We start from the raw sequence: 8,724 nt of genomic DNA on the forward strand, positions 1-8,724 counted from the left end.
AGTGCATTCTGGGGGTGTTATTGATCATAGAATTTTTTAAGTTGAAAAATGCTTATTATTATTATTATTGAAGATGGAGATTAAAATGCTTGTATTTTGTAAGATCACAAGAGTGACTGAAGTAAAATCACTCACATAACTTACTGGGTAACAGTTTTTAGGCAAGAATGATGTATGTGTGCATAAAATTCCAATATGAAAGTGAAGAAGCATCTCTTTCAGGCCACATTGTGTCACTGATTTTTAAACAGAATTCTCCATTAGAATCAGTGAGAAAACAGTGCACTGTTTACAAATCAATGGCACAATATGGCTCTTGATTACTACGGAAGTAAGTGATTAGATGCTCAGTTAAAAGCTGAAGTGAATGGAGCTCCTTGAACCTTACTACGCTACTATTTGATTAAACTACCTTTCAGCAACCTTATTCAACTACTGTATTTGTAGAACAGTAACACAAGAATCGTATAGAAAAGAACAGACAATTGTATCCACTTATTCTATTTCTTGGTGCTGTTGCTGACTATTTTTAAACCAAAGGGTAAAGACCATGAAATGATGAGCACTAATATCAAAAACACTGTCAAAAAACCATTTGTCCTGCAATCACTGTAATCTGTATAAAATCTCAAAGGACTCTTCTGAAAGCAAACACCTATATAAGCATTAAAAGGTACTCTGCAGTTTAGATGTAGTCTATTCATCTAACAATGCAGATAATGACATGCAAAGGTATATCTTCTAAGGGAAGCTTCTGCACAGAATAAGTCCATATTAACCTGGGCTTCCTTTTTATGATTATTAGTAGTAGTAGTAAAAGCAGCATTTCAGTTCCACCTTATAGGCCCCAACCAAGATCAGAGTTCTACCATGCCAGGCACTGCATAAACACAGAGTGAGAGATAAATCCCTGCCCTGAAAGACTTATAGACTTTACAGACAAGAAAAAAAGGGAGAGACGAAATAGAGACTTACTCAAGACCATGCCACAGATCACTGGCAGAACTGGAATTAGAACGCAGCTTTCCTGACTCCTAGGCCAATGCCCTATCTACTAGTCCAATACTGCCTCCCTGTTTACTGCCCATGTGGGCTCTCTGGGTCATCATCATCCCTGGGGCAACTGTTGTGTTATCAATAGTTACACAAGTGAAGCATCTGACAGAGATAAAACCTCCCTCGTGGCTTTTCATTTTTTAATTAGAAACTTGATAGCAATTTTACAAGTCTAAAATCCTACAGTGTTTGGAGGGCAGGAAATATCTTAGACAAGTGATTTGATTATTCAAACTGCAGCATCTCTTCTCCATAGTGAAAACATATACATAATTCAGGGAAGGAAACGTGCACTTTCCCATTTAAGCTTTATGAGGATTATTATTTGAGCACTGTGGAGTCTAACTTAAACAATCATAGTTACAAACATTGTGAACACCATGAATTTGTTTTCAATGGATTCACAGTTCAGGAAATACTTTTTCTGAGTTCTCTTCCCACATTTGTTCATCACTTAGGCAAACTGTACCACAGTTAGGCCCCTGAGCCCACACGGATCCCCTTTGAAGTAATCTTTTTCATTACCTTTCCTGAGTTTTCAGCATAATTGTTCTATGGTGTATGCATTTGTCAAGGTCTCTTCCCCACTCTGAACTCTAGGGTACAGATGAAAAAACCCCTAAGCTTATTTCTACCAGTTTAAGTTAAAAACTTCCCCAAGGCACAAAGTCTTTGTCCTTGGATTAGGTAAAACATTGCCACCACCAAGTGTTTTAGACAGAGAACAGAGAAAGGACCACTTGGAGTTCCTATTTCCCCAAAATACCGCCCCCCCAAGCTCTTACACCTCCTTTCCTGGGGAGGCTTGAGAATAAACAAGATGAGCACAAACCCCTTGGATTTTTAAGACCCAAAAAACCCGATCAGATTCTTAACAATCAGAACTTTATTAGAAGAACAAAAAGAGATAAGAGAACAACTCTGTAAGATCAGAATGGAAGATAATCTTACAGGCAGTCAGATTCAAAACACAGAGAATCCCTTTAGGCAAAACCTTAAGTTACAAAAAGACACAAAAACAGGAATACACATTTCCTCCAGCACAGCAAAGTTACAAGCCAAAAAACAAAGAAAACCTAATGCATTTTCTAGCTAGATTACTTACTAACTTTACAGGAGTTGGAGAGCTTGCATCCTTGGTCTGTTCCTGGCAAAGGTAACACACAGACAGACCAAAACCTTTTTTCCCCCCTCCAGATTTGAAAGTATCTTGTCCCCTCATTGGTCATTTTGGGTCAGGTGCCAGCGAGATTATCTTAGGTTCTTAACCCTTTACAGGTGAAAGGATTTTGTCTTTGGCCAGGAGAGATTTTATAGCACTGTATACAGAAAGGTGGTTACCCTTCCCTTTATATTTATGACAGCATTTTAGCAAGCTGTTTATATAAATTATATCCTGTAACTCCAAAACCTCCATTGCTTTTTCCTTTAGTCTCTATGCAGTTCCCTAGCCAATCTCTGGATACTTGGGGCCCAATCTTCCTCCCATTAAGGTAATACCAATACTTCAATAGAAGCAAGATCAAATCTTTCACAACTTTGTTTGCCACAGATACACAACCACAGCAATCGTTTGAAGTACCAGCCCATACTTTCCAAGGCAAAGTATTAGCATAGCTACTGTTATATCCAAGAGTCTCTACAGATCGGCATTATTATAGTGCAGGGATTCTCAACCTTGAGGTTGTGACCCCAGGGGGGGTGGGGGAGAGAGAGGTTGTGAAGTGGTACCAGGGAAGATGCAATCATACTGTCTTTCCCATATTGCTAAAGGAGAGCTAGATCCCAGCTAGCTGGGCTGAGGTGGTGGTTTTGGGGTGGTCCAGGTATGGAGGAGGTTGAGAATCATTATGTTAGAAGATATATTCAGTAAATCCATATATAAACACAAGTCATTAGTAAAACACATTATTCAAGTCTCTGTACTGACTTCTTGACATTCTTTGATATACATGGGCTAGAGCATTTATCTCAAATAGCTCAAACCAATCCCAGTGTATTTCTCCACAGGATCCCTTCCCAATCTCAGTATCTCTGTCTGATGAGAAGAATAATTAAAATATTTGATTTACTATTTAACATTTTCATTTCATTTGACTTTAAGAGATACACTTATGCATGCAAACTAAACAGTTACAAAATCTTCTGAGGTTGCTGCTGGTAGAATATAATAATTAACTTGAACCATCAAGCTGTAATGCAGATTTGAGAAGTTATTGCTGACCAATGTGGATTAGTTTAGTTAAAGATTGTTTGGCATCAAGAGACATTCATTTAGATGTGCCTGACTTTGAGAGTTAATAAAAACAAGAGATAAATTCTGTGAAGCAGCTTTTAACACACATTAGTGAGTAAGGTCTCGTGTTTACTCATACAGCTCTGCTATTTACATATTTTCACACAGCTAGGGAAGATAAAAAGTAATTCCTGGCATATAATGTCTCAAAACTAACAAATTATGTGCCAAATTAAATACATCTCTGGTGTTTCTAAAAAGCTTTACAGTATTAAGTAAGCAGCTTCAACTTACAAGCACTCAACACTTTTGCTCTGTGTTAAATTGCTGATGAATTGTTGAATTGCCAAGATTTTCAAATTTAAAGTCATATACACTAAAAAGGTGAAGATGTCAAAAATACAAATTTTTTTTTGAGGTTCAAGTAGAGGCAAGGAGATCAGCACATTAGTACCCCGATTCAGCAAGACACTTTAGCACATGCTTAAATCACTTTTACTTCATTGGGACCTAAGAACATGCTGAAAATTAAGCCTGCCTACAACCCTAATTTTGCACTGCTAGGGACTTTGGATTATAGTAAAACTACTTTTGTGGTCACATAAGTTGCCTATGGCTGGATATTGTTGACGTTCTAGAGACACATGCTTATGTCAAATCTCCCCACACTATACTTGTCTGTTGCCAGTGCAATCAATCCATCACTTTTATCAGCACCAAATAAATCTGGCGAAATTATTAAAAGCAAATGTTCTGAAAAAGAACACACATTCCTCATGAGTTTCATAACTTTGAAATTATAGCTGCAATGTAGCCATTTTATACAGTTGTAGTATATCTTCTGAGCATCTTATTTCAAAAACAGACTCCAATGAGAGACTGATGAATTGGAATTAATTTGCAAACTGGACACCATTAAATTAGGCTTGAATAAAGACTGGGAGTGGATGTGTCATTACACAAAGTAAAACTATTTCCCCATGGTTATTTTTCCCACCTACTGTTCCTCACACGTTCTTGTCAACTGCTGGAAATGGCCCACCTTGATTATCACTACAAAAGGTTTTTTTCCCTCTCCTATTGGTAATAGCTCACCTTACCTGATCACTCTCCTTATAGTGTGTATGGTAACACCCATTGTTTCACGTTCTCTATGTATATAAAATCCCCCTACTGTATTGTCCGCTGCATGCATCCGATGAAGTGAGCTGTAGCTCACGAAAGCTTATGCTCAAATAAATTTGTTAGTCTCTAAGGTGCCACAAGTACTCCTTTTCTTTTGTTGTGTTAGTTCTACTTAAAAGCAGGTCCAATATATGATACACGTATCTAGGCAAAAGCTTTTATTTTAACACAGATAGTGGAAGTGGTAATATCCAGTTATCTTATATTCACCTTTGCACAGGCGCTGAATGAATGGCAAACAGGATACAGTACAAAAATTAATTAATTAGCTCACGAAAGCTTATGCTCAAATAAATTTGTTCGTCTGTAGGGTGCCATAAGTACTCCTTTTCTTTTTGCGAATACAGACTAACACGGCTGCGACGCTGAAACCTACAAAAATACAGCTGATCAATGTAGTGTACATTGATTAGAAAGTCGTAAGAAATACAGACATTTTGTGCAACAATCTATGTACTGAATCCCTCAGCGATAGGTCTGACATGATTAAATATTTTCCAAACGCACTATTACTTTTATTTTTGCCTAAAAGATGAAGTTTTCTCTACTTCCTCACAAAGGAAGGCAAAAGATGGACTATTCCACCACCTCATTTTATATTTTAAGTAGAAACAAAGTGACAGCAGATGCTAGGTAATTTGTCGGAAAATGACCTGCTAAAACTCATTTTCTAATTTGCTTGAATTTAATCACACATGGTTCTGGAAAACAAACAAACAAAAAACAAAAATAGCACAGGGGGGTTTAAATCTGAATCTCTCTGTGATTTATAATGTTGCACTGAACAATCTTGAGACCTGAAAATATTCAGCTGTGTAGGATGCCCCTTAGTGGCAGACTATAAATATTGTTGACAGAAGAAATAATTTTTAACATTGAAAAAAGAAAAATAGTATTACATTTGGTTATTAGGTTAGAACACAAGAGTTTAAATACTAACTACTTACATATCTGACTTGCTGCACCCAACCAGAGAGTGAGAACTGTGTTTTTCTCCGACACATAAAAGTGCCTACAAAGCTGTTTGCACAAAATCTCTGAAACAGTTAAAACAAAATGAATAATAGTTATAGAGCTTGCCTGAGTAAAATGCTCATTAAATAAAATTGCACAGAAACGTAAGAGGGGGAGGGGAAAAGCACAAACTCCAGTTCTATTTTAATCAGAATATGTGTTGTGGGATCAAGAGGCTAAGCAGAGGAATGTGATCAGACAGGTTGAACTCTGCACAAGAGACAATTCTTTATTTGTACTGTTCCCTTCTAGAATAGAAAATTTAAAAAGCTACACAGCCACATGCACAGAAGCAAACCAGACTTAAAATAATCATATCAAGACATAAAACACCAATAAAGACATTCATATATTTGCTTTGGCATTATCCTTCCTTTTTCATACCATATGCACGGTATATAATCTGCAGCATTTTTTTTGTTTATTACACTGGAATATCTGAATATATTTTTGTATAAACATTTCCAGACAAAGGTAGCCAAAGGATTGTAGATGTAACATGCAATATTAGATGGAAGTTCCTGCAAATTCTGTAATACACATAGATAGATAGATAGATAGATAGATAGATAGATAGATAGATAGATAGATAGATAGATAGATAGATAGATAGATAGATAGATAAAAACAGTGCCAGCAGTCTATGGGATGTGTTTTGCTATTTGCTTGTCATTAAAAATATATTGCTTCCAACCCTCTTTTTCAAAACAAGGCTTTGTATTGTAGATGATTTGCAGAAGCAATAAAAAAGGTGACCCTAATTGTGCATCGCACCCCCCCATCAATCTGTTTGCACTTGTTCTGATTTTAATTGTACTTCATACATTTACATTTCTCTCAGTGTTCATACTGTATACTGACAGAAATCCATCACATGTACAAACACTCCATCTTGCTTGCAAATCTAATGCTTCCCCAAATCATTAGTCTTTTTTTATTTTATTTTATTTTTTTGCCGGCGAGATCTACAACTCTTCTTCCATCTTTTCCAGCTTGCTTTTAAAAAGTGTCTTATGACCTCCAAGCTGATAATGGAGAGACAAATAATTCATCAGTTCTGTTGACATAAACTTTCATTTCTCGGATCATATTCCATCAGTTTAAAGGTTCAAGGGGAGTCTCTTCTCTTGAGTTAGCCGGCGTGTGCTATAACCAGATATACTGATCCCAAACATTCCTAGGAGCAAAGCTGTACGTTGCATCAATATGTCTGTTGTGTTGATAACAATTTTTCCAGCAGCTTGAGTCTATGGGAAAACCAGGACAAGTTACATGCCAGTTCTGCTGAGTTTGATACTTTACAACTTCCAAGACAGTCTCCCCCCCAGCCCCCCTTCACATTATTTCATGTGGCATGACTCTGCTTTCTGCTGAAAAATATCAGGCAAAACCTCCTTGTACTGAGAAATATTAAGATTTCTCCCCTTCTACAAGTCAGCTACTAACGCAATCTCACTTCCTTAAATGTTAGACATTAATTCTTTACTGAAAGTCTGAATAAGGAATGGAGACTACAGCTGACTGGTACATACATCTTCTTAGGAATCAAAGAAATGAATGCATGGAAATTAATTAATTAAGTCCTTGGAACATCAATCATAAGTTAAAATGTACTGCGTATCTTTCCAGTGGCACCATTTGTTACATTAAATATTGTTTAAGCACTGTTCAGGGATTTATTTCTTGTACTCTTTTCCCTGCTCACCTAGGGCGAAATCCTGGCCTCAGTGAAATTAGTGGCAAAACCCTCACTTAGTGGAGCCAGGATATTGCTCCTAGACCGTAGTTTTTGTATGTATGCTTGAATGAGAGTTCGCTGCTCTAATCCCGAAAATGTCATAGACAACAGGATACTTTAACATGTAAAAAGAAAGATTTCAACACAAAAAATTACTATATAAAGATATCACAAGTCAGAGGCAAACAGGAAGGAATTTCTGTTATGACTGCAACAGTATCCTGAGCTCAACCATACTGTCTGTAAGCTATAATACTTTATGCTTTCGAGTATGTGTGTTATGTTGGTTACAGCTGTTGGACCCACTGACGAAAAAATGTAAGTATTGCAAATATGAACTGAGTTAAGGAGGATGCCCCAACAGCCTTTATTCCCAATCTGCTTTATATTGATATTTTATTCCCAAGTATTAAACTTATTTAAAGGCATTTTATATATTAGCAGAATTCTTTCTTCAGGTACTTCACTTCCGGAGCTCATAATTGTTCCAGCTTTCCTCATCCAAATCACCAAACTAGGTAGGCATGTTTAATTAATGATCTGTTTTAGCTGTTTTGGAGTGCTGTCATTCTCTTTGCCGTTAGCATTTTTCTACTGTCTTAAAGACACTAAGTTATTGCAGTCTAAAGCTTCACTCAGAAATATTCATCATTTAAATACATTAAAAATTTAAAATGTATCTTCTTCCAAATATTCTGCATTAGGTATTCCAGACCGACACCAATTATCAAGCATTATCATAACTCATTTACTTTTCAGCAGATGCTTAATTAAGACTTCTATGAGTTCTTCTGAAAGTTAACCCAGCAGAAGCCAATGTTCTCTTGGGTTGGTCACATGATGTTATGAACTAGAATCCCTTTTAGCAAGACAGATATCAGTATTTCAAACTTCTAATTAAAAGAGAAAGGAAGAAGAGAGAATTTTCATACCTGCAATAATCTTATATACCCAGGCGTGATCCTCCGCAGACGAATAACCATTTTACCAGAGTTTTCGTGGAGTTTCAGTTCCTAAAATTTTAGAACACAGTGTTACTAAACTCTGGGGGTTTCTTTACAAGATGACATCTTAATGAAATAAAAAATTAAATCAAATTTGGTTTGTTATAATGCCAAAGCACTTTGAGAAGCAATATTAGAGGGATGAGTACATTTTTCCTGACCTGGTGCAGATCTTTCCATAAGCCCTTTACATGCCAGTGTCCCACTAGTATATAAAGTCCAAGTCAATTGCATAAGCTGTCACATGTGATCCATCTGTAAAGCTTCTGTGCTGGCAGAAGGCCTTAACTATCATGCCTGGGGCTAGGCATGTCTGCAATACTGGAAAACTCTTTAGGTATGTCCGAAGCTCATTAGGAAAACAAAGGAACAGTTGCCCTGCTTTAGAACAAAAGGCCCTAAGCCTGTTTAACAGATAGGATTTGAGATAAAGAAGGAGGTCATTGAAGCATTGTGCAGTGACAAAACAAATTGGATTCTACCGATTTAAT

At 36.7% G+C, this 8,724-nt stretch overlaps 1 long non-coding RNA gene across 1 annotated transcript in view; it reads right to left on the bottom strand.

Moving 5' to 3' along the window:
- Positions 1 to 8,431, bottom strand: part of LOC125634508 (uncharacterized) — a 32,141-nt gene extending 23,710 nt beyond the window's left edge. Inside the window, exons 1-3 of the long non-coding RNA XR_007355945.2 lie at positions 8,395 to 8,431; positions 8,162 to 8,242; positions 5,425 to 6,738 (exon numbers count right to left, since the gene is read on the bottom strand). This is a non-coding gene — a long non-coding RNA (uncharacterized LOC125634508). The remainder of the gene's footprint in view (positions 1 to 5,424; positions 6,739 to 8,161; positions 8,243 to 8,394) is intronic.
- Between the last annotated feature and the right edge of the window lie 293 nt (positions 8,432 to 8,724).

The sequence above is a fragment of the Caretta caretta genome, chromosome 3 (assembly GCF_965140235.1).
Source record: "Caretta caretta isolate rCarCar2 chromosome 3, rCarCar1.hap1, whole genome shotgun sequence".
NCBI lineage: Eukaryota > Metazoa > Chordata > Testudines > Cheloniidae > Caretta > Caretta caretta.